The 27614-nt window shown below is 35.6% G+C and overlaps 1 protein-coding gene across 1 annotated transcript in view; it reads left to right on the forward strand.

Moving 5' to 3' along the window:
• Positions 1-27614, forward strand: part of arid5b (AT-rich interaction domain 5B) — a 155906-nt gene that overhangs the window by 50601 nt on the left and 77691 nt on the right. The gene's annotated exons all lie outside the window — the stretch shown is intronic.

Here is a 27614-nt window from a genome sequence, read left to right on the forward strand (position 1 = left end):
TCTTCAGTTTGGATTGAAGGATTTAGAGCATTGTAGGCTGTGGCTAACGGCTGCAAAAGAAAATATGAAAAACCTCAGTGTTTGTTGTCAACATTTCAAACTGGATGACTAGGACACAGTGTTTTAGGCCAAACGGAGAGGGAAAACCAAAAGAAATCACCAGTCCAACAGTTAATTAGGAAGTCACGTTTTGCATAAGCTGGGAAATTCTCATGCCAGGTAACATGGAGAAAAAGTAAACGTTTCGTTTACATAATAATGACATTGTACCAATAAAGCGGGTTGAAAATCTGCAAAGTTACATTATAGGCTCCACATTTCGAATTTATTTACTTACGAGATATTTACTCTTTTTCTTACAGTCCCATTAAATGGTGTCATTTATCTGAAGACCTGCAATTAATAAATAACTAATAACTGAGTTACATAGTATAGAAAAAGTGTTTATATAGTGGGTTTTTTTTTTTAGGATAATGCAAATTTTCCACAATAATGAAAAAAATTCATGTTAAGCATTACAAGACTACCACTTTCAGTGTACTGACCCAACATTTGTATTTGCGTACATGCGTGGAGTATGTTTCTGACCTTGCTGTTTAGAGGCTGATTACGGCTTATTAGTTCATATAAAGATTGATTGCATTGGTATAATTGAGTGAAGAAAGAATGAATGATTGATGCCAAATGATTCAGTAATTGAGTCTGTGGTCTAACTAGTCACATCAGCAAAACAAGACCCTTATCTTTATTACCTAACTGACGATGGGCTGCCGTACTGTCACAGGCTGTTTTATCACCGTTGGTGCACAAACGGAAATGTGTGACTTTGAGCTGGTGATTGAAACAGACACTCGTGGCTTTTAGCCTGTCGAGTTAAGAGTTGAGAGCTTGTTGTATGATAGAGTAGAACTCTCAGATGAACTGAAAGCCTGCTTTTACACTGAGGTCTGAGTCCGTCACAGTCCGTCTGCTTGTGTGAGTAACATATTTTATCAAAAGGGCTGCTGTGATATCAAAAACAACGATTCGTCCCACTTTTGGCTGATGGTTTGAAAACCACAACTGTGCATGTAATTACTGGCTGTAAATGGTGGTCTTTCTTCGATCTGTGCATGATCAGTTTGTGTTTGCAGTATGCACTGATGATATTTCTGTGTAACTAACAGTATTTGATTTTATATCATCTGTCGTATTGTTTACTTTTTAAAATGCACAAAATACACATTTTCAAAATCGAATAGGTTTTAAAGAAGCACTGTATAAATATGCTGATTTGGGGTCCATCAGATCATAATCAGAGATTTTGAGATGTTCTATTTTAAACTATCTAAACTATTTTTAAGTTGACATGCTGTCCTAAAACTATAATGCACATGGCGCGAGATGCTAAAAAACAGTGATGTGTGTGTATAGTTGTATAGAAACTATTAAAATATATGTTGAAAAAATTATTTTAAATATACTACAAAGAAAATTGACAGATCATAGTTGACCTTACTGATTGGCTACTCGACTACGGTCATCGAATCACTAGTCAGGCACTTTCTATATTTCATATATAATGTACAGGCACTTTCTATATATTCTGCACTGATTTTTTGGGGTATAAATCTATGTGATTAGATTTTAATATTGTGAAATGTGTTAAACTGAGTTGAGTGCACTATATTTTATTGATATCTGAAACCGTAATCAAATCAATATATAATAAACAAAGACTTGCAAGAGTCTCAGAGGAACTTTTTGAATGATGGGTGTTTTGTATGATGTATTAAGTTTCTATAGAACTAGAACTTCAATGCCATTTACTGTAAAGTTTATAAAGTTACCGGTATGTGAAATGAAACTGAATAGTGTGATCACTAACACATAAATGCTTCACTGACATCTTTTTTTTTTTTTTACAGAACATACATGACAAAACAAGAAATCTAGATTTTGACTCTCTAAGCAGTGCTTCCAGTCTTTAAATGGCCTGTACTTCAGTGTTTGTGTTTCTCATTGGCTTGAAGGGCATATTCAAACAACACAGCGGTTTGCGTGCAGTTCGCTTTTCCATAGATGCTGCCAGTTAGAAAGAGAGGCTCCAGTTTACATGCCCGACTTCCTGTTGGAAAAAATGCTAGGTTATTGAATGCTGTTTTGTAAAAGGTGATAGAGCTGTTTGCATAACAGCTTTTGACGAGATGGATGAATGAATCCGACAGTGAGTGATGCAATTGAGTAAACTGCTCCCAATGACTTTAATGGATGCCCATAGGTTACTCTGATTGCTCGAAAACACTGTATTCTGCTTAAAACCCATAGTCTTGTCTTGGAAAGTATAACATAAGGGATTCTGCTTGAATTGGGCAGGCTGCAGGGATTTGCATACCCTGATTAAAATGTCTTTGTTCTCGCCAGGGCTTTAAACACAACCGCGGCACGCTGTATTGAAATCCAAAGAAGTTAGTCTGTTTAACTTTCCAGGGTGTGTTATTTATTAAAGCTTTAGCTCAACATATGAAGTCATTGTTCATGTAAAGGCTCCCATACGCTGGATTTGTTACAGAGGGGTAGATCTGATGTTGGCCATTTCTGAAGGCGAGAAAATCTGAGAGAAAGTGAGGGAAAAAAGACTTCTAGTGCTTTTTATGCTCGAAGTGACGGCTACTTGGCGGAAAATCTTCTGCGTTTAGCCTTGTTATTAACTTTTTGAAGCGAATAACAGTGCTTCCAAGGGCTTGGCGATGAAGAGGGGAGTTCTACAGAACTGAGATACGTCCAGTGCGCTATAGAAGGAAAGATGAAAATGGAAAGCAGTGCTATTTAAGGAAAAATACAGCTGGAATGGTGCAGATGTGATATTGAATATTTTTAGTCATTTGTTCCTCTGCTAATGGAAGTAACTGCATTGTTTGGCTCGCTCGCATGCCTCTTTGGTCACATGTTAGGAGACAACAGGATGTTAAATTAACTCAAAACTTATTCTCACTTGAGTGGGCTTTAAGAGGGTGGGTTAGGATTGAGCATATGGAATTCAGTAAGTGATAGTGGGGAATTTTGTTCAGGCATCAGCTGATTTGGACCATAGTATTTTGGCACAATGCCATTAACATCTCTGTTTTATTTCCTGTTCTATTGAAACAGAACATTGTGAAGGGCATAACTTTAATATTAGAGAGGAGACGCACTCTCATTATTTGAACAAACTTTTATTATGTTATTTTATTTTTATTTATTGTCTTTTTTCTTTAATATATAAGACGGTGGCAATTTTTATAAGTAGTAATTCGATTAGTTTGAGTAGTTCGATTAGTATTAGTATTGTTGATATACTACTAGAGCTTGTGTTAATATTTTGAATTAGATTTTTTTTTCTATTTTTCATTTGAATTTTAATTAAAGTTTTAGTCATTTTGTTATATTTTTGTATTTTTAAATATGTCTGCATTTATTAGGTTTTAGTTATTTTAGTACTTCAACTTAAACTAAATGAAAATGAGAAACTGTACTTTTAAGTTTTTTTAAATTTCAACAGTTATTTTCAGGGTTCCTACACAGCATGGAAAGTATGGAAAAAAGAAAACAGAGTATGGAAAAAGTATTGTGTTCCAGAGTATTTCCCCTATTCAGTTTTCGCAAATATAAATTTAGAAAAAAAAATTCTAGCAGAGTCATTTCATGGGAAAAGATTAGTCACTGTTTAGTGATTTTCGAACACGACTGAATTAATTCAAGGCTTACATTTTCATTACGCAAAATAAGAAAGAACTTCAGTAATGCGAGGTTCAGACTACACAATATTTTTGTCTGTTACAATAGTAACTTAGATCAGATCATGCGATTTTGACTCCTAAATTCTTGTTGTGGACAAGAAACATATAGTCAGACTACACATTGCTTTCCGACCAATCATCGCTAGCCGTCTTTAACAATGTGCATGATGTCATTGAGAAGGCGGAACTAGCGAATGACTTCACAAGAGCGTAAAAGAACAATGGTTGTACTAGCCTAATGCTAATTTCGGTACTCACCAGGTTGCTAAAGTGTCTCCGTTATCATTCGCCATCATTTATCTTTTTTCACTGTTGTGGTAGTCCCTCGAGGAAACATCATATACAGTAGGTAGGGGTATTGTTGCCATAGCTACCTTTCCTCCTTTGCATAATTCCACCTAGCATCACAGTCGTCTCTCTTTCGTTTCACCATGTTTGAAAGCTGTGAACAGAAGAGCTTTTGCGCTTCTGTTGGTTAATATCCCAGATGTGACGGAACCCGTCGTGGAGGACCAAAAAAATGAAACATGCTAGTCTTTTATGGAAGGCCAATAGGGCCAAAACGTGTGAAACTAACGCGTAATTGCGTGTAAATGCGCACATTATGCGTTAACGTGTAATTACGCGTTAAAGGTCCCGTTTTTCGTGGTTTTTTGAAGCTTTGATTGTGTTTATAGTGTGCAATATAACATGTGTTCATGTTTCGCGTGTAAAAAAACACAGTATTTTTCACATAATTTACTTATCTGTATACCGCTGTTTCCACTGTCATAAAAACGGGCTGATGACTTCCTTGTTCTATGAAGTCCCTCCTTCAGAAATACGTAAAGAGAATGCCAGCGGTTCCTGTGTTGTGATTCGACAGCTCTGAGCACACCGTGCCCGGAAAAGTCACGCCTCTTACCATAACGTGGAGATGCACGCGCTCAGTGTTATTGTAAACATGTCTTTAATTTTACCCTATCAATTTGAGCCGGAATCAGACCCGGTGATTGGACTGCGGGATGAAAATAACAGCGTTTCGACGACATGGCGACAAACACACTCTACAAACGCAACTCTTGTGTATTCCTGTGGGCGAAGGTTAGTCAAAAAACTGTTTTAATGACGTCATTAAAGAAGGAAGTAGAGGGATGTAGTCCAAACTGGCCGTTCGATGTAGGCGACTTCTGTTAAATAAAATATCTCGCTTGGCATTGAACTTTGAGCTTTAAAATTTTACAGATTTTATTTATGCTCTAACAACAACATTACACACTAACTAAAGTTTGAAACATGGGATCACGAAGAACGGAACCTTTAAGACAATTCGTTTCAGATGTTTTGGCCCTTTTGGCCTTCCATAGTCCTCGGCATAAATAAATGCGTATGTCACTCAAACGATCATTAAATCAGTATCGCTGTACTTTGCTTTTTGGTGATCGTGCAACATCAAACCACAATTACAGTATCAGAATTGAATATTTGCAGGATATAATATGTTTTATGTTTCTTCTCATCATGTACGTAAGCACATGTTATCACTTTAAGAAAACCAATAAAAAAAATACCTGAGAAAATATTTACAGATTATTGTACTTTATACCAAATATAATGATGTATGAAACATTAATGTTAAATACGGTCTGAAAAATCTACAGTTTTGAAAATCTTAGACTGGAAAATTATGGAATTTTGAAATAAAAATGTGTAGGAATCCTGTATTTAATAATCATAATAATCTTATTCTTTTTCTTTTTTTGATCATGTTTTCATCCTCTCTGACCCTTACAAATGAATGGGCCATTTTTGCCACTGTTTCTTTTCAAACAAATATGTAAATGTTTTCTTCACATGTAAATGAGCTACTTTTACCTTCAATAACGCCATAACGCAAGAGATTCACAAAACAATCTGTGCTGTAAAGTGTTGCTCAAACTGTTGATATCGAACTGAAATAATCAGGGACCTGACTACATTGTACTCTTACCGCTAGCTCTTCTGCTGTTTAGGAAAAAAAGTATCAGTTCTACTTCTTCCTCATTATTTGAATGCCAAACAAGTCTTGTTTGTTTGTATAATGTGGGAGGTTATAAGTATGTATCCTGCTAACAGCAGGAAGTTCAGTGTTTCAGAACAAGTCATTTTTGCTGCTCAGTTTCAGTAGATGCTCTTTTTGGATTGGGGTGGACGAGTTCTGAAAGTTACTGTATGTTTTCATAGTCCAATGAACTCTTTTATCTCAACAGATCTAGCAAAACTCAGTTTCTCATGATATGACCCCATTATTAGAACGATACTGCCAAACTCTCCCCTACAAAATGCAAAAACAAGGGAGACGAAAAGCCATAGAGAAAGAAAGAGGAAAATACTTTTTTTATCTAAAGGATGTAAGGGAGTTTGGCGAGGGTGAGAGAGTGGAGGATGCAAGGGATGTTTAGACGGACGTAGTTAATATGAGTGGGGGGGGGGGGGGGGGGGGTGTACTGGTGAATTATTGAAGAGAGTTTGTAGGTTGATGCCATGTAATGGCCACACTATTATTTCTCTCTCTTGATTCATTTCCTGCCTCTCACAAGGTTATTTTTAGGAGGTCAATGTTATTATGTGAGCATATACTTATGATCTTACTGCATAATAGCTGCTTTATTGAAGGAGTTACACACATTTTCTCTGGTGCTTCAGAGAAACAGCTAATGTTCTCAAGTTGTTCTCATCATTGTGACATGTGCTGTGTGGCAAGTGATCTCATCTCTTTGTTGCTTGCAGGGGTTTATTGCTCCTCCAAGCAGCATTGGGATTAGTGATGGGAATCGGCAGGAATTTAATGATTCTGGTTCTGATTCCACTTAACGAGGGCTCGTTCATACAGAAAAAATGCGAGACGCTGCGCTCGGGAATGTTTTTTAAAAAAGCGCGGCAGAGAATGTGAGGGTCTCGAGACGCGCTTTTGAGACGTGATGCAATAACGGCAATAACGAACAAATAAAACAGTTGCGACGCCAACTTGCTACCGTAAACAGAAGCTCGCAATGCTTGCCCCGCCTCCGAGTTCTTCTGATTGGTCCACTGTTTTGGAACTGACATTGATGAGTGGCGCTTCTGTAAAAGTTGAAATTCTTTTAACCTGACACAGAGTCGTTCCTGTGCGAGGCGCTGTAAAAGACGCAAGTCGTGAGTGTAACGGTCACACACGTCTGTCTGGCGCTTGTTTACATAGAGAAACAATGGAAAAGTATCGCATTGGAATAGAAAAATGCGTTCTGTGTGAATGACCCCTGATTCTGCTTTCATAACGATTTCATTAACTACTTTTTAGTACTTTTAAGGAAGCACTAGATAGCTGATCTGAACTATCTTATAAAATATGTAGTATTTTGTCAATATGCGGTATACGCTTAATTTAATATTAAAAGGTAATCTTTTTTTTTTGTATTTCATATTATTTGTTATATTATTAAATATACTAAATATACTAAATAAAATAAATACAGTTAAATAAAATTAAATATAAAATATATATAATATGCACTTACATAATGGCTATATATCTATATCTATATATATATATATATATTAGGGCTGTCAAAATAAAGCGTTAATTTCGATTAATTAATCTGAGAAAAGATAACGCGTTAAAAAAATAACGCAGATTAATCCATTCCGTATTGACCTTTGAACCTGGAGCCGTTCTAGCCACCATTCGACTGTAAAACAAAGGAGGGAGACGACTTCTGCGCTGACGGACAGAACGAGCAGAGCTCCTCTCTCGTGCGCGCGAGCTCTCTCTGTCTTCAAAGTAAGCACCGTCTTCGCACTCTCTCTACCTCACACATAATAATCTAAATCGACTGACGCAATGCTAAAAGTTCGTAAGACCGAATCCATGTTTCACAAGGCGCACTCGGAGATGTTTCATTTCCTGAATAACCGTTGGGTGTGAATAGTGCTCAAAAGAACGTCACCTCATCTTCTCTGACAGGCGCCCTGCACGTGCAGCTGACATAAACCACACTTTCAGTAAACAAAAAGAAAATCCTATCCAGTGGTGAAGTGTTTTCTTTGTTGACAAATCTTTTGCGATGTCCTAATAACAGTCGCGATTCGCACGCAACGCGTCAACGTCCGCTAATGTCCGATTCGCGACCTAATGACTCATTTGAACAGATTCATTTTAATGAATCATAACAACAACTGATCTGTCCACACGGTCTATAATGAATCATTTACCCGAACAACTCTGAAATGAGAACATAAGTGTGCTTTCCCCATTTAACAAGAGTGGTTAGTAAAATTAGCCTTAATATTCCATAATAATCCACAATATTTTCAGGTTAAAATGACAATGTGTAGTAAATTAGGCCTACCTATAAAATCAGTTAGTTTAGACTGGAGTGAGGTGAAACCAGAACAAAGCAAGTTGTTGTTAGCTAGGTGCATTCAATTGTATATGGTAGAAAATTATATTATTAGTTAATATAACTTCTAAATGCTACTTTTTAATACTTTTCAGGTTTAGCAAAAAAGCATTCTCTTACAAAGCTATAAAATCATTTTTTATTTTTATTTTTTATTTTTTTTGCAAAGATGGCAAGAAAGAATTACAGTGAGAGTGACAGGTACTTTATTGTCAGTATCGGGCTCGCAGATCACGTGGGTAGGGCACTTTTTAGTGTTTGTGTGGATGACCATGTCTGTCACCACCAAAGACCATTTTTGACCCAGGAAAAACCCTGCATTGATTCATTTGAATTGAATTATTTAATATTTTCACAGCAAAAATTATGTATGCGATTAATTTAGATTAATTAATCACAGAGTATGTAATTAATTAGATTAAAATTTTTAATCGATTGACAGCCCTATATATATATATATATATATATATATATATATATATATATATATATAGCCATTGTGTAAGTGCATATTATATATATTTTTTGTTATAAATTTTGATATATACCAAATGATATATATTAAAAAAAATGTAAATAATATACATAGTTTATAATAAAATTAGATATTTTCTAAATTGTTTGAGCCAATATAATAATAATAATTTAGAAAATATCTAATTTTATTATAAACTATGTATATTATTTACATTTTTTTATATATCATTTGGTATATATCAAAATTTTTATTTATCTTTGCATATATATGGGGCTTTTTGCCATTGTGTATCATAATTTTATTTTGTCTTGGTGTATATTTTACCCACTTGGAATTGATTCCCTCGTCTGTTTACGGATTTGCAAACGGAATGATTACGAACAACCCACTTCTTTATTAGCCTGAATGGATTTGATGGGCAGACAGAGTGGATGCTGGGTAATCCAGCAGGGGCTGAGATATGTGAGGGGAATGCTGTGTGTACGATTACAGCGTGATTGATGCCCACTGCTGGGGGGATTATTAATGATAGCATGTTGTTTAGTGAGAAGATAGACCCATTTATATTTCTCATCAAGATGCCACTCAGTTTAAACTATTCAGTGTTAATAATTTGCTCTTAAAGAAAATAGATTTCTTGCGATGATGTGTTTTTATCGGGATTTTGAATTGCAGAGGACATTTGAGTGCATTCTGGTTTCGTCTGCGCCTTCATTTAGATGGCAAGTTTACCACATACACTGCAATAAAAATGGGTCATTTATTTTCTTTCCCTGCAGATCTCAGCAGTGCTATCAATGCGGCCTGGCGCGGCACTAGGAGAAACCTTAAACAGGCCGACAGAAATGCTAGTGCTCTTAATAAAACATTTGAAGTATTTTATAAGGATTGTGGAGTAGTGTTGGGGGATTTATGGAGGGGTGAGTATAATATTAGTGTTTTGCTGGCTGTGCCAAAAGCGTTTTCCTGAGAAGGAGGTTCTTGATTAGTGGTTTTCAACTTGTGGGTCATGACCCAAAAACAAGTCACGGGTTGTTTTTGAAAAGGTCACAGACAGCAGGGAAAAACAATGCTAAATATAAATTGCATTATCAAGAGCATATATTTATACGCACACATTACAGTATATATATATATATATATATATATATATATATATATATATATATATGTGTGCATATAAATAAATGCTCTTGATAATGCAATTTATATTTAGCATTATCAAGAGCATATATTTATACGCACACATATATATATATATATATATATATATATATATATATATATATATATATATATATATATATATATATATATATATTTATATATAATGTGTGCGTATAAATATATGCTCTTGATAATGCTAAATATAAATTGCATTATCAAGAGCATATATTTATATATATATATATATAATATAATATTATATTATAATATTTATTTATTTATTTTTTAGATATCATGTGGTGTGACTCTCCAAAAATGTAAAATTTATGAATTGATAATTCATGATATTTGGGGAAAAGAATACTTTTTGCTTTATTTTAAAACTTTTAAAAAAAACACGCAAGATGTGTGCACTCACAAAGTGTGCGTCAGTGTGTTACCTTGACATTTTTACTATTGAAACTTTTCTTGAAAATTGTATTTTATTGTATTTTTTTTTTTTTTTTTACAAAAACACACAAAACCCCCATGAATACAAATAATGCATTTCATAAGAATGTGGCAATGTGTTTTACACTATATTATTATTTAAACTACATTGCTGGGCCTATGCAGTTCATTGCAATATTAATACTTTTTAAATGCTTGCTGTCCAATGTTAAATCTGGGAGTAGTTCTGGGAGGGAACGGATGATGGTTTTTGGTTAGTACATGTGGCTTTTGGAAGCTTTGAATAATTGGATGCTGGGAAAGGATTCATCATTGTGTGAGCACGGAAGTGACTTTTTTCGAATATTGAGAAACATCAGGCACTCCCTTTTTCTCACCCATCAGGAGGAAAAAAACATGGAACTGCAGGGAGAATTACCTATTACCCCATTGATGTTGCAATCAGAGCCTGTCCTCAGGCATACTACTTAAGTAAACAAAGCTGTCTCCAAATTGGTTCAGCATTTAAAGACTTTCCAGCGAATTCACTGCGCTTCTCTTTTCTATTTATGGCAGCCATTTCTTGTTTAACAAGATAGGATATAAGCTGTTCTGAATGTTAGAATTAAATATTTGGTGGTTTGTTTGCTTGACAGCAAGCATTTTGTGTTCACCAAAAAATAAACTTTTGCTAAGATGAGAACATATTACACATTGCTTAAAAGAACACATTCATTTTCTCAAATTTTCAACACTTTGCACTAGATTTAAAGGGATAGTTCACCCAAAAATGAAAATTCTGTCATCATTTACTCACCCTCATGTTGTTACAGACTGTTGACAGTCATTGACTTCCATAGTCATTGACAGTAAAAGACGTTTATACAGTAAAAGACGTTTAAGAAAACAAAATAAAATATTTATGATGACATTAAAATTATAGTTTACCTAAGAAACTCTAGATTGTTCCAAACCTGTTTGTTTTGTGGAGTACAAAAGGTGACGATTTGAAGAATGATCTGGCTGCTCTTTTTCATATAAAGAATCTTTTTCATGAAAGTATTATAAATGTGGTAGTCATTGATGTATTTCATAACAAGACGTCACTGAGACTCTGTAGACTCAATCGCAAGCACAGCTGTCAATCACGATGTTACACACCTTTTTTATAGCATCAAAAAAGCTAACTAAAACCAAACTTATTGTGAAAATGAACACTTGAACATACATCTTCGTGATGAGAACTTCCTAAAATGAAAAAAAAAAGATCTTTGGAAAAAAATTATTTTAAAATGTAATTGGATTTTTTAGTTTGGCTCACGTCCCATTCGATTACATGGAGAGGGCGGGGTTTAAGACCTGTACTGCAGCCAGCCACCAGGGGGCGATCAAAATGCTTTGGCTTCACTTTTCAGGACTTGTGCAGCACACTTGTGTACAATTAAAATGTAATGAACACTATGGCCATGTACAACTGTAAAGCTGCAGGAGTGACAACCGCATTTAAATACAGAAACACGACTCACTCCCAAAATTACGATAGCCATAGCAACATGCGTGTTTGGTATCCTGTATTTTTGACCAAATGAATGTTACAGTGACCAAAGAGTCATTATGTTCGTGAAACTAAAGCACTGTTGACAGAGGCATCATGTATTTTTTTATGTGTGGAAGGCTGCTTCACAGAGCGCTGTCTTGCAGTGTTGCCATATCCACTTATTATAAGCATTTTTGAGCTTATTGTTTGAGCTTGGCTCATAAGGTGATCATGTTTTTGGAGTTATTAAAGTGGGTGGGAAGGTGCGGGTCGTGATATTTTGGTCTAGTTTTCAATGTAAACCATTTATTTTGGTTTATTATGAGCTTGTTCTTGTTTTTTTTTTAGTAAGATCTGGCAACATGAATGAGTCAAGGCTTGTACCTCTTTCCCTGTGGTTTGCTTGCACCGCACGTACAGAAGAGGGACGCATCCCTGACGCATGTTTAAATACGACATTAACAACTAGTTGTTCTGTTCAGTTCAGTTCTGTACACACTGCGTAGAATTACTGTAAATGCGGTTGTCACTTCCTGAGTTAATTTGGTTATCGAATGCGGTCGTCACTCCTGTAAATTACAGAACTGTGTGTATAGAACAGGATTAAGCACTAAAAAATGAATTGACAACCAAATTTAGATGCAGTGTGTACATGGCAAATTTGACTCTGTACATAAATAATGATGAATGGCTTGCAATCTGAGCATCATAAAAAAGCATGTTAATACATACTTATGGAACTCTGCAAAATACTAAATCTTTTTTTTTTTGGTCATTTTGGAGCTTGACTGTTCATTTTAATTATGTGGGGAAAAAATGTCCAAGTTATTCTTTAAAAAAACTTACTTTTTGTGTTCCACAGAAGAAAGAAAATCATACAGGCTTGGTGATGACAGCATTTTTATTATTGGATGAACTATTTCTTTAAACCACACAGCCATTCAGAAATGGGAATTTATAGTCATTATTTGCATTAAATGAGGTGCTTGTTAGCACTCTCTCTCTCTCTCTCTCTCTCTGACTGTTTTTCTTTTTTGCAACACTTACAGTTGTTTAATAAGCATGAGGTCATACTGTAAATTCTGAAATGTTCTTTTTCTTTTCCTCTGTTCTGTTTGATTCCATTTTTTCCACTTGTTTCACAATCTGGGTTGGATTACTAAAGGTCATGCATTTTTAAAAGCCCATATGCCTCATCCATGTGTCTTATTAAGAATTCAAGGAGAAACCAAAGGGCCGATTCCTTTTTTTTTTTTAAGCTTTTTCAATTCAGAGTCATACTTTGCGCAGTCCATATATTCCTCTAATTCTTACTCCACTAGCAACAAATGGCCTCTTAAAATCAGAAAATGTTTTACCTTTGAGTGGAATTTACATAATTATCTGGTGAGGTATGATATTTCTCCCATTTCGTAATGAATAACATACAAGCGGATCCAGATGCTGTCTTGCCAGCACACAGCCTTGAGAAATATCATTCATTGGATAAGTGCTGGCTGTGTGGGAGGAGGCACATGTAATTTGTGGTTTACGCCACTGTGACTGCAGGGTCACTATTTATCAGTTCAAATTAATTCTACAATGGCGTGCTTAGATTTCCCACACGGCAGATCGGTGAAGGGTATTCGGTTGTACCTCCAGGAAACCACAGTTGCCAGTGGAGATGTTTTATGAAATTAACAGCTTCATGTTGGACATTTTTATGGCATTCCACCCCTTGCTGAAATGAGCATTAGACCAGAAACATAGTCTACCCTAGTACACAAATGCAGTCCAAATGAATGACCAACACAGTTCAGGGGTGGAGTCGTGTTGAACACATAGTTTGCTGTGATTAATCACAATTTATTGCACATTTAAAACTTGTCATCACCAGTGTTGGGGAAAGTTTTCAAAATAATGCATTACAATATTGCATTACTCCCTAAGAAAGTAACTAATTACGTTAGTTACTTTTTATGAAAAGTAATGTATTACATTGCGTTTGCATTACTTTTTCTCACCCAGGCTGGGCTTGTTTTTTAATAACAAAAAAAAAAGTTCTATTTTTGGCAAATGTAAAGGCCAATTCACACCAAAAGTGGAATGAATAAGCCTCAGGCTGAAGGAAATGCATATTCACTCCTGTACAGTAGAGCTCAAACAAGCCTTTCAGCTGTGCTGCCATTGTGGATGAAAGAAGAATAGGATACAGGAGAAGGAAGTTCAACGCTCTTATTTCTACATCTAATCTAAAGTAATTTTTGCTTATTAGTATGGTTGAATGAGATAATTGAAGCAAAGACATTGGTTAATAAAGTGAGATTAAATACATAAAGTATATTTGTGTAAATTAATATAGTCAATTATTACAGGTTTGCATAAAATTCTGAGATTGCGTTTCACTGTTTTTATTCGTTTTGTGGAATACTGAATGTTTCGTGCAGGTGAGATGAGTAAATGCATGTTCACATTTAGTCTAGAACACTTTATTTCTCTCAACATGGAGACAGGACTTGTAAAAGTAATTTGGATATTTTGTTATAAATTGAAAAAGTAATGTGTTACTTTACTTGAAAAAGTAATCTGATTTTGTAACTCAAGTTACTTGTAATGCATTACCCCCAGCACTGGTCATCACAGATATACACTGCCAGGGTCAGTATTTATTTATTTATTTATTTATTAAATAAATAAATGAACTTTTATTTAGTCAGATTAATTGATTCGGACGTAAATGGGCTGTTTTTTTCCGTCATTTATGACACAACGCTTCCCTGCCATTTACAAAATTTTCCAGCTTTCCATGTTTCCACTGTTATACAGTAGGGGGCACTATTACAAATCTTCTGAAATAGTACAGAATCTCTGCATCCAAAAACAAGCAAAGAAGCAGCAGAAACAAGGGATAGAAGCATTGCTTATGCACATGTAAGCTAACATGGTCATCAAACATTAAATAGCATTTAAACTGCCTAATGTTAACGAATGAAATGTTGAACCCACAAAGAGGTATATGATTGTGAAGCTTTGGGGGTGTTGATGAACTCGACCTACTAGATCTAAGACCTAAGTTTGATCTATGACACTTAAAGGGTTAGTTCACCCAAAAATTAAAATTCTGTCATTTATTACTCACCCTCATGTTGTTCCACACCCATAAGACCTTTAATCAAAAATTAAGATATTTTTGATAAAATCCAATTACTCAGTGAGGCCTGCATTTCCAGCAAGATCAATTCCTTTTTCAATGCCCAGAAAGCAACTAAAGACGTATTTAAAACAGTTCATGTGACTACAGTGGTTCAACCTTAAAGGTCCCGTTCTTCGTGATCCCATGTTTCAAACTTTAGTTAGTGTGTAATGTTGTTGTTAGATTATAAATAAAATCTGTAAAATTTTAAAGCTCAAAGTTCAATGCCAAGCGAGATATTTTATTTAACAGAAGTCGCCTACATCGAACGGCCAGTTTGGACTACATCCCTCTACTTCCTTCTTTAATGACGTCACTAAAACAGTTTTTTGACTAACCTCCGCCCACAGGAATACACAAGAGTTGCGTTTGTAGAGTGTGTTTGTCGCCATGTCGTCGAAACGCTGTTATTTTCATCCCGCAGTCCAATCACCGGGTCTGATTCCGGCTCAAATTGATAGGGTAAAATTAAAGACATGTTTACAATAACACTGAGCGCGTGCATCTCCACGTTATGGGAAGAGGCGTGACCTTTCCGGGCAAGATGCGCTAAGCTGCTGTCGAATCACAACACAGGAACCGCTGGCACAATCAGAACTCGTTACGTATTTCTGAAGGAGGGACTTCATAGAACAAGGAAGTCATCAGCCCGTTTTTATGACAGTGGAAACAGCGGTATACAGATAAGTAAATTATGTGAAAAATACTGTGTTTTTTTACACGCGAAACATGAACACATGTTATATTGTACACTATAAACACAATCAAAGCTTCAAAAAACCATGAAAAACAGGACCTTTAATATTATATAGCGACAAGAATACTTTTTGTGCGCCAAAAAAAAACCAAAATAACAACTTTTTTTCAACAATATCTAGTGATGGGCGATTTCAAAACACTGCTTCATGAAGCTTTACCAGTCTTTTGTTTCGAATCAGTGGTTCGGAACGCGTATCAAACTGCCAAAGTCATGTGAACTATTGAAATTTCAAAACACTTATGATGTAATGAAGCCTCTTTTACTGAAATCACATGATTTTGGCGCTCTGAACCACTGATTCGAAACAAAAGATTCATATGGCAATGCAGGCCTCACTGAGCCATCGGATTTTATCGAAAATATCTTGATTTGTGTTCCGAAGGTGAACGAAGGTCTTACGGGTTTGGAACGAAATGAGGGTGAGTATTTAATGACAGAATTTGAATTTTTGGTGAACTAACCCTTTAAGATCATCATTTTTTGACAAAAACACGAGTTGCTTTTTTTAATGACCCTTACCAACATTCAAGTGTTGATAAAAAGAATGCATGGAGAATAAAAGTAAAAAATTATTCAGTAATGAATTAAATTGATCAAAAGTCACAGTAAAGATTTACATTGTTACAAAAATGTAACTGACCCCAAACTTTTGAATAATAAGTATACATTTACACATTGGATCACCAAATTAATGTACTATTATCATATAGGAATTATAATCAATAATTTGAATAATTGTAATAAAAACATTTTCTACTGTAATATAATATTATATATAATAAATGTATTATATATTACTTTTACTTACATATGTTTTTGAAGCATACGCTCATTTGCATGCATCAGCTCTGGAATTGCCACAATTATCCAAGTACTGGAGAGAGCGACAGAATGAGTAATTAGCCTGAGCGTAAAATGCTAGTCGTAGAAAGTGGGGAAAATAATAAGTGCCGCATTAATTGCGTCAATTTTTTTATTGTAACGTACAGTCGACACTAATCGCAGAAATTAAGGCAAGAAGAAAATGGTTTATACAGGGATCAGGGTTGGCTCATTAGTCAAAGTCTCTCAGGTGTCTACGTCATGTTTTAGACCACCGTGCCAGCACACTTTGGCTTTTCCATGAAAGGCTTTTGAAATGAGGACTTTAATTCCTGCATTGCCCTGGGTTCGAGCTCAGCAGCTGCCCTGTATTCTTTTATGAATCATAAAATGTGTCTGGACAGCATCCCTTTGCAAAGAGAACTTCTCAAAGAAGAAAAGAGAGAGAGGTGCATAGTCTCCCACATAATTTTCCAGAAAGTGTTTTGTAACACATCACATCATATTAAAACCAAATTGCTATTATTTCCAGCTAAAGTTCCCTGGGGGTGTTGGAGGTTTGTCGTTCAGACAGCTGAGAGTGCAACCGACTACTTATTTAAGTGCTGAGCGCCTACACCTTGCCGCCACATTCACATTTCCCACCAACTCACAATCCATCCCACTGTTAAAATGTTGTCAAAGCGTCCCAACAATCGTCTGTCATAGACCTAGCAGAGCGTCACGTAACCCCCCAAAGGCCAACAGGATTAATTGATTCAGACATAAATGGACAAATCACTTCAACTAGTTTTCCACACGCCGATTCTTAGTGTCACTGTGTATTTTTTCCTCGTTCCCTCAGCAAATCCTAGAAGACAAATCCAGTTTTGGTCGCATGGATTGTCAGGATTGACATTTGAGGTTGTGCTGATATTTTTAGTGTCCTCCGCTGTGATTTGGACTAATTGCTCCACTGACTCCCTTTAGTTTTAAAAGCTCATTCTCTGCAATAAATCCTCAGGAGAAGCGTTGACGTTTCTCGCTCAAATGAATCAACTTTTTTTCCCTGCTCTTTCTGCTTTCTGGAAAAGAAGTATGCGTGTCAACACTTGAATAGCTTGTGTAGTGTTGTAAAGTAACTGGAGAAACACAACCATGACGTGCATTGATTCGGAATGCTGTGCTGAGAAAGTAAATATTGAGCTTGATTTTTAGTTGCATGTATCCCCACTAGACTACTTACAGGCAAGTTTAATAATTCATGCCAAAAAAATGGAGCTCACCCTTTTGGGGCCAAGAATGATTTTTTTTTTTCTCTCACATGCTGAGAGGAAATCTGCTTTTTAGACAGGTGAAATGTCACTTGAAGCAAGATTGGGGGTTTAATACACATTTTTCACATCGTGGCCTGGTTTTCCGAGCGATGTTTAGATGCAGCTTTTTGCGCATCCTATGATTTATTGCCATGCTGACGTCCTCTCTGCATTTCCCCTATAAACATTTAATGAGACTGAATACATGGAGCTGAAAAGAAATGCGCATTAAATCTGTCTGATAATGGCTTGAAAGTAAACAATGCATCAAGGACTATGTTGCAAGAGCATCAGGAAAACATTACTTCCTTGTTTGTGTTTTATGCATCTTTTCCTCTTTCTTTTGAGTCAGAAATGTTTCTAGTTATTATTTGAGAGCCATATAACGGATGTAATTTGTAATTCGATAACGCAAGGCCCCTCGACTATGCTTTATCTCATCTATCTTGAGTAAATAGTTTCCCGTGGAATGAGCACGCTTGATTCTTGTTGCATTTTTGCTGTGAGTAATGTCTCTCCTTATATTTTTTTAGCTTTGCAATTAAAGGCCACCGCTGTTAAATAGAGCTCGCTGTGGATGCGGATGAAAGCAACAGCAAATGCTGTTTCTCTGATATGGGCATTTGAGAATGTTAAGACATGTTTAAAGAGGTTTTTTTTTTCCATTTATAGCCCCTTTATGGAATTGCAAAATGGAAGACAAGCTCTGTTTTCCCACAGCATTGCCCTGTGAACAATTGCAGATTGTCAAATAGATTTCAACTGCACACTTTAACAGTAAATTACAGTGAAAGCTCTTTGTTTGTCTACTTTAATTTTCTGTAAAAATACATTATGAACGCTTGAATGTTTGGATATCTTTTTTATAGCTGGGGTTATGTAATGTTCCTAAATGCCACACAGAGCTTTCTATTTGGAGCGCTCAAGCTTTTTACATCAAATTAATCCATAAAAGGCTTTTCCTCCTGTCTAAACAATGACCAATAAACACGGCAACCACGGCTAAGCAGCTCAGAGAGGAACTTCAATAACATGCTCATTACTCAGATGGGTATTTATAGTCACATACTGCTTAATCTCTGTTCTCTTTCAGCCAGTGGTCTCGATTTCTTGCCTGAATGTTATTATCACAGGAAGTAGGGCGCTAACTGTTCTTCACATATTAAACTTTAATCAGATCCTAGTTTGCAGCATAGCCGTTAGCAATTGACATATTATAGATTCAGGCTTGTCTTTTGCCATCTGTGCTCTTTTGTCATTAATCAGACGTTGGGACGAGCGACAGACATGCTGTAGAATGGATGCATATTCAACATATTTCACACTTCAGGCTTAATAAGCAGCATACGTTTTATGTGTGAATGGGACGTACGGCTAAGTCGCACAGAAACAGGGCCCCTAAGCCACAAGGGTGACTGCTGTATGGGACTGTGGAGTGCAGAGGTGATATTAGAGGTGTGGGTTCAAATTAAAGCTCTGATAATGGCTCCTCGGAACATAATGTGCTGTAATGAACAGTGAGGATCTTGATTGACACATTTAGCTGTACCTGCTGATTGTGTTTCCCTCCATTGGCCCACAACTGTTAATTTATATACTTAACATCTTGACTAAATTTCGGTAAAAGTGTTACTTTGATTAAGTATTTTAAGTATACAATTATATATAATGTATTAAATATATATTAATGTTAAATATAATATATAATACACACATTCTGCTATTTTCTACATTTCTTCTGTACCTTCTAAGATTTAAAAATACAGTAATAATTGTAATATTTGAATATATATATATATATATATATATATATATATATATATATATATATATATATATATATATATATATATATATATATATATATATATATATAGCGTACATTTTAAACAATATCTCAATGAACAGAAAAACAATTTCCAAAATGTTGACAAGACTAAGTTTTATATAACATCTGTTTAACTTATAACATGAAAGTAAGGTTAATAATAAAACTTAGAGAACAAAATGTTCAGTTTTACTCAAATTAGGGTGATGCAAAAATGAGTACACCCCACTGAAAGTCTCTGGAGCAAAGCTAAATTTTAGACTACAAATGTCTAATTTTTAACAAGAATTCAACCACAGGTGAGTCTAATTATTCATTACACAGGTGTCCAGCAGATAGTTGACTATAAAAGGGTGTTAAAACCCCTTCCCAATTTCATGCTGTCAGCAATGGCACCACATGGAAGAGAAATGTCACAAGACCTGAGAAAGAAAATAATTTCTTTACACCAGAAAGGTGAAGCTACAAGAAGATCAGCAAAGTTTTACTTATCAGTCAGAATACTGTAGCAAAAGTTGTATAAAAATTTTAAAAAGAAAAACTGCAACCATCTCACAGAGACGTCCAGGTCATCCACGGAAGTTAACACCTTAACAGGAGCGTCTTCTGATGAGAAGGGTTGAAGAAAATCTGCATGCAAGTTCACTGCAGTTATCTAATGAAGCAGAAAGCCAAACTGGGCTGACTATTTCCCATGTCACAATACGGCATACACTGCAGAGGAATGGCATGCATGGGTGCTGTCCACGTCCCTAAAGCCCAGGCACAAAAAGCCCACCTAGAGTTTGCCAGGGCCCATGCTGACAAAGATGAAGACTACTGGGACTCTATACTCTGGAGTGATGAGACCAAGATAAATGTTTTTGGAACTGATGGCTTCAAAACTGTATGGCGTCGCAAAGGTGAGGAAAACAAAGAAAAATGCATGGTGCCTACAGTGAAACATGGTGGTGGTGGCAGTGTCCTTATGTGGGGCTGCATGAGTGCTGCTGGTGTCGTGGAGCTGCATTTCATTGATGGCATCATGAATTCACAGATGTACTGCTCTATACTGAAAGAGAAGATGCTACCATCACTCCGTGCCCTTGGTCGTTGTGCACTTTTCCAACATGACAATGATCCTAAACACACATCTAAGGCCACTGTTGGATTTCTGAAGAAGAATAGGGTGAAAGTGATTCATGGCCAAGTATATCTGAACCCAATCGAACACCTATGGGGAATTCTGAAGAGACGTTGTTGAGCATCACTCTCCATCCAGCATCCAGTCTCTAAAAGAGGTCATTCTGGAAAAAGATGGAAAAAGAAAAAGATAGATGTTGCAAAATGTCGCTAACTTGTTCATTCCATGCCTAGAAGTCATTAAAGATCATGGAGGCCATACAAAGTACTAGATGTAGTAGTTTTTGTTGTGGGGTGTACTCATTTTTGCATCACCCTAATTTGAGTAAAACTGAAAAATGTGTAATCTAAGTTATATTATTAACCTTACTCTCATGTTATAAGTCAAACAGATGTTATATTAAACTTAGTCTTGTCAACATTTTGGAAATTGTTTTTGTGTTCATTGAGATATTGTTTAAAATGTTACTTTTCAAAGGGGATGTACTCATTTACGCTGAGCACTGTGTGTGTGTGTATATATATATATATATATATATATATATATATATATATATATATGTGTGTGTGCGATTGAAAAATCTATATTGTAGTTTATGCAGTAAAGTTATCTTGTATAGATTACATGTATTGCTCAAATTGTGAGTCAGGACTATTGTACTGCATTACAGTGACTTATAATAACCAGCTACCGCAAACATACAGCTTGTGATTGATTATGTCTCTGAGAGGCTGACATGAAATTTTGGACGACTCTGGGTTTTCCTTTATGACCTCGTGTGGACAAATGGAGCGGATTGATATCACTGAGTGATTGATGATGTACGAGCTCTCCGAACGCGATCTGACTGGCTGAGGAGGATCGCATGTCATTGGTCTGTTCCTTGTTTGGCTGACCTGAGCTGATTTGCGTCAGATACAGTATATTTGAGTGACGTGGCATTCAGCGGTCTTCAGAAGCATTCTGAAAAACATAAAACCTTTATTTTTAATCTGCCTACTGCTTGATAGTCGTACATGAATAATAACCTGCTTGCTTATGAGTAGACAAATACACATTTAATTGCATTACGTTTTGCATTTGCGTGTCCTGCATGGCCCCGGCCGTGCTGAAAGTGAATCCCCCGCTGTGAGCAGTTCCAGGTAAAGAGCCAGATTCCCTGCAGGTGTTCTCTGAGCACGGATCCATCCATATTCATTTCTGCTACCTGCAGAGGACGTCTCTGTTTCCACACTTTTTCTCTTTCATTTGACTTTTTCAATTCATTAGATATAAGGGCTTTAAACATCAATGAAAGGCTACTCATCAGTTCTTATCACTGTGAGAGGCGCATTCGACTGCTTCGTAGTGATTTTGAGTGATGCATGATCTTTGTTCCTACTTAGCTATTATTAAACTGTCAACTATAGCCAGATCTAATAGTAATTTCTTACAAAAAATATTGTATTAAGAATTTTACTTTAGTCAATGCAGGCTAGGTCATTTTCTGTCATAACAAGTTATTGTAAAACATATTGTGCTGCTTTGTGGGATAATAGAGTAAATAGTTGGTTTCTTTTGCAGTCACCATTATGGTGATTAGTGTTCAGTTGGATCTTATTTTCTTTTAATTAATTTTCTCCCAGCCACACTGGTTTGCACTGTTACATGAACAGTGATAAGCCAGACATTAAATATTATAGTAATAATATTTTAATATTTTATAAGTGGGTTGCAATTATATTGTGGTGAGCTGACTAATTAATAACTGTTAACCAGACATGCACAGATATCAGCACTAAGCTAGATATATAACTAGCTAAAAAAAACAGCAAAATAAACTTGAAATAGAGCCCTATGAAATCTGTTTTATTTTTTTCCCAGATTTTTTTTTCTCTGCCAAATTCCGTATTTTTTCCGTTTTATTTTTCTGGAATCATTTGTTTTAATTGTTTAATTAAATTTTAATAATAAAAAAGAATATCTAATCAATTGAAACTTTATTTAAAAAATAATCATTTATTAAAATTGTAACAGTAGTTATTAAATACTTATCAAAAAATGGCAGTAATAAAATTGAATGCATAAAACTTTAAATGTAATTAATTTTTAAAAATGTAATAAAATTAAACTTGAACAATTTTTTGGCAAACAAAGTGCTGCACAACAGATTGTTTAAATTAAAAACATTATATTTTATTATTACTACTTTTAGAAGTGCATAAGTAATATATTTCTGTCATAACTTTTTCAAGTTAAACGGGTTATAGTGAAGACCTTTAATTTTCTGAGTATCTGACGATAGTTTTATCAAAAGAAATGGTGAAGTGACTCTCAGGCTGCATTTACACTGCAAGTCTTAATGCTCAGATCTGAACGTTAGACCATATCCGATTTTTTTTTTTTTTTTTTTCTTCCTCCATCTGTTTACATTTACTTTAGAGATGGCTGGTATCCAATATCTGAAAAATAGACTGAAAATATATATAGACTGAAAAATAGCGGTCATTTTTAGTCGTTATTTTATCTACAGATCATTAGAATTCTGAAGTGAAATAAAGTAGTGTGGTATGATTACTTTTATTTGAATGAATTTGAATTAATTATCAAGAGAGAGAATGTGAGTGTGAATTACCTGTGTGCGTCTAATAATGAAGCTTTCAGTAGTTTTATTTATAAAATTCACAAGGCAGAGGTTGAACACCAGTTTCTATGCTCCTGAATGTTTCTGTGTGTGCGCAGTTTCTTACCTATAAAGTTTCCACCTTGATAAAAAAGCTGCGAGTTTTAGTGCAAGCGCATGCATGTCTGCTTCATAATACGACATTAAAAATATCTTTGTCGCCCTCGCCTTGTGGTGGCTTGGAATTCCAAGGGGAAACGTGTTTACACGTAGGTCAGATGTCCAGAAATCGGATATGTGTCTGATTTAAAACCACATTTAGAAGTGGCTCAGAACGGATGCAAAAATTGGACCTTGTGCAGATTCTTCTGTTTACACATGTGCAACAATTTCCGATCTGTGTCAGATGAGAGTAAAAAAATGATTTTTTTTTTTGTACAAGCCTCAGAGCAGCTCTGGAATGAAGTTTATGTTTATGTCCTCGTATAGTTAGACGGCACATGCTAAAAACATTACGAGCTTACGAGCAAAAAGTCTTTTTACGGTTTGGTGTTCACAAACACTGGTCCATATCAAGATTTGATTAAGTCCTACTTTTGATTTATACATCCAGGTTTTGCCAAATTCTGTGTCATTCCATGTTATATAGTAAATTTTATTTTTATGACTGGATTCCGTGATTCCGTCTGCGTTTTCCACATCTTGGTAATTATAGGGCCCTACAAATATCACATTTTTGATGTGAATTCACAGTACGCAATTTAATTAGAATTTAAAATAAATATTAGAACCACTTGTGTGAAAATGACTGTGATAATATGACAGCTAGTAGGCAGGAATTTACTGGAAATTCAACCTGAAATTCTTTTCAGTGTAACAAATCTTTGGGTCTCCCCGAGGTGATTTGGTTTGAATTCCATGCGGCAGCAACGGAAGCAAATAAACACAATCGCGCATAAGCAATGCTACCTTTTGTCACGCCTGTACACATCTCAGCTACGGCTCTCGAGTTATGTGAGGAAGCAATAACCCAGCCATGAGGTGTCTCAGCTGCTTTTAAACTTTGAAGCGAAGATATGCTTGTCAAAGCTCTGCGTCTCTGCCTCCTCAGGGCTTTAGGGCACAAATGCGCTTTGCTTTGCATACCACACTGACATATCAATGACCCAGGGGACAAATTTGCCCCGTTTTGTATTTCTCTGTAATTAACTGTCATTACGGTGAGTGGTTTTGGCTACTTGGGAAATTAAAAATTTTTGGGTTTTGTTGCGAATAAACAAGATAATAATCACCTTATTTGTTCTCAAAGCGCTTTCTGTCTGTTCGATCATATACAGTCAGTATTGTATACAGAGAGGAGCGTTAACATTGCTGGAGCAAATGGCTTGGGCCCCGGTTGGGTTTGCATAGTGCAGTGGCATTCATGCAGAAATAATGGAGTACCATTGTGAAGAGCTTCTTTAATAGCCCTCCGCTATGCTTAAACAATTAGTTAGCGCATTGCGCCTCCCTTGCCATTTGGAGCACAGAATCGCTAGGCAAATCATACATCATTCCAAGGATGTAAACGTGAGGGGTGAACATGCTGTTTCAACAAGGTCATTGGGAAGCATGTGAGGAATAATTACAACACAAAAAGCTCTTGTGGAAGAAAAAAAAAAGCAGTGGCCTAAATTGAATGGTGTTGATATGAGAGGCCAGTTTGTGTTTGATCTGCATCTTTTCCTAATTTTTCTCTGGTTGACTTGCAAACTCTTTAAGTCAAAAATGTAATTTGATTACATTGATTTTTACTAAATATGTGTGCATATTAAATATGTGTTATTATAATAATACCAATATTATATTAGTAGAGTAATATTAAAGGGTTAGTTCACCCAAAAATTAAAATTCTGTCATTTATTACTCACCCTCATGCCGTTCCACACCCGTAAGACCTTCGTTAATCTTCAGAACGCAAATGAAGATATTTTAGTTGAAATCCGATGGCTCCGTGAGGCCTCCATAGGGAGCAATGACATTTCCTCTCTCAAGATCCATAAAGGTACTAAAAACATATTTAAATCGGTTCATGTGAGTACAGTGGTTCAATATTAATATTATAAAGCGACGAGAATATTTTTGGTGCGCCAAAAAAACCAAAATAACGACTTATTTAGTGATGGCCGATTTCAAAACACTGCTTCAGGAAGCTTCGGAGCATAATGAATCAGCGTATCGAATCATGATTCAGATCGCTTGTCAAACTGCCAACGGCTGAAATTACGTAAATTTGGCGCTTAATTAATGATTCATTTGATTCATTTATGCTACGATGCTTCCTGAAGCAGTGTTTTGAAATCGGCCATCACTAAATAAGTCATTATTTTGTTTTTTTTGGCGCTCCAAAAATATTCTCGTCGCTTTATAATATTAATATTGAACTACTGTACTCACATGAACTGATTTAAATATGTTTTTAGTACCTTTATGGATCTTGAGAGAGGAAATGTCATTAAATTGTTTTATTTATAATTGAAATATTTGGACATTTAACGCTTAATTTAAAGGGTTAGTTCACCCAAAAATTTATTACTCACCCTCATGTCATTCTACACCTGTAAGGCCTTCATTCATCTTCGAAACACAAATTAAGATATTTTTGATTAAATCCGATGGCTCAGTGAGGCCTGCATTCAAAGCAACGACATTTCCTCTCTCAAGATCCATAAAGGTACTAAAAACATATTTAAAACAGTTCATGTGAGTTCAGTGGTTCTATCTTAATATTATAAAGCGACGAGAATAATTTTTGTGCGCCAAAAAAAACAAAATAACGACTTTTCAACAATATAGTGATGAGCCGATTTCAAACCACTGCTTTACGAATCGAATCAGTGATTCGGATCTCCTATCAAACGGCTAAACTGCTGAAATCACGTGACTTTGGCGCTCCGAATCACTGATTCGATTCGTAAAGCTCCGAAGCAGTGTTCTGAAATCGGCCCATCTCTATATTGTTGAAAAGTCATTATTTTGTTTTTTTTGGTGCACAAAAATATTCTCGTCGCTTTATAATATTATGGTAGAACTACTGAACTCGCATGAACTGTTTTAAATATATTTTTAGTACCTTTATGGATTTTGAGAGGAAATGTCATTGCTGTGAATGCAGGCCTCACTGAGCCATCGGATTTCATCAACAATATCTTAATTTGTGTTCCAAAGATGAACAAAGGTCTTACGGGTGTAGAACGACATGAGGGTGAGTAATAAATGACAGAATTTTCATTTTTGGGTGAACTAACCCTTTAACACATAATTACATTAAAGATGATTGTGAATACATGTAGGGTAAGTGCAAATGCAAATAAAGAAACTAAGCTATCAGGCTAATTGGGTATTTGTATGCTATGCTAGTACATAAGCTAGCTAATACAGGTCATTATAACGTAGTTGAAACAGCATTTAATCATAACATGATTTAGTAGGAATTGTAATCAGGCACTAAAGGGGGAGGGGGGACCCAATTTGTCACTGCTTAATTTTTTTCGGGTTGTGGCCTACAAAAATATGGTCTCACTCCAGCACTCTAATAGAATATCACGGTTTTAGCTTAGCAACATGCTAACTTGTGAGGAGCGCTATTTATTTACCTTTGTAACATGTTCCAAATCAGTCACTTTATTTTGGATGCTTCCTTAGAAGGTTGCTGCCTTTGTAGAATGCTAACTGAGTTTTGTTACAAAGCTATTCAGTATCATAGTGAACTTATGGGACAGTACACAGATGGCTACTGTTAACAAACTGTTCATGATGGCCAAACCACTAACAATAACAAGATGAAGATGAGCATAAAAATGAATGTGTTTACAAGTGTCTGCCTGTTTTTTATTCGATATAACAGAGGGAAAGTCCATATGCTTCTTCCATTTCCCCTAATTTCATTTAGCAACACTGCCTTGTTGCACTTCATTATTCAGCTGAGTAGCAATAGAGTGTAACAGTGAGTCCCCGCTTCTTCAGCAGTCTTGGTTCAGAAATCAATCCAACTAGCTCCAAGTCAGAAAAAAATAAAGGTACTACTCGTCCTATGAAGCACTGCAAATAATAATCAAAAATCAAAACAAATTTTACCATATATTATTAGTATTGATTTGCTATGACTAAACAAACAAAAAAAAGTTTATTGCAAAATAGTCAAATATGTAGTTTAAGAGTGTAGGGAGATTGACTCAAGTTTGTTTCACGGGTGTGGCCACTGGAA

The sequence above is a fragment of the Megalobrama amblycephala genome, linkage group LG20 (assembly GCF_018812025.1).
Source record: "Megalobrama amblycephala isolate DHTTF-2021 linkage group LG20, ASM1881202v1, whole genome shotgun sequence".
Lineage (NCBI taxonomy): Eukaryota > Metazoa > Chordata > Actinopteri > Cypriniformes > Xenocyprididae > Megalobrama > Megalobrama amblycephala.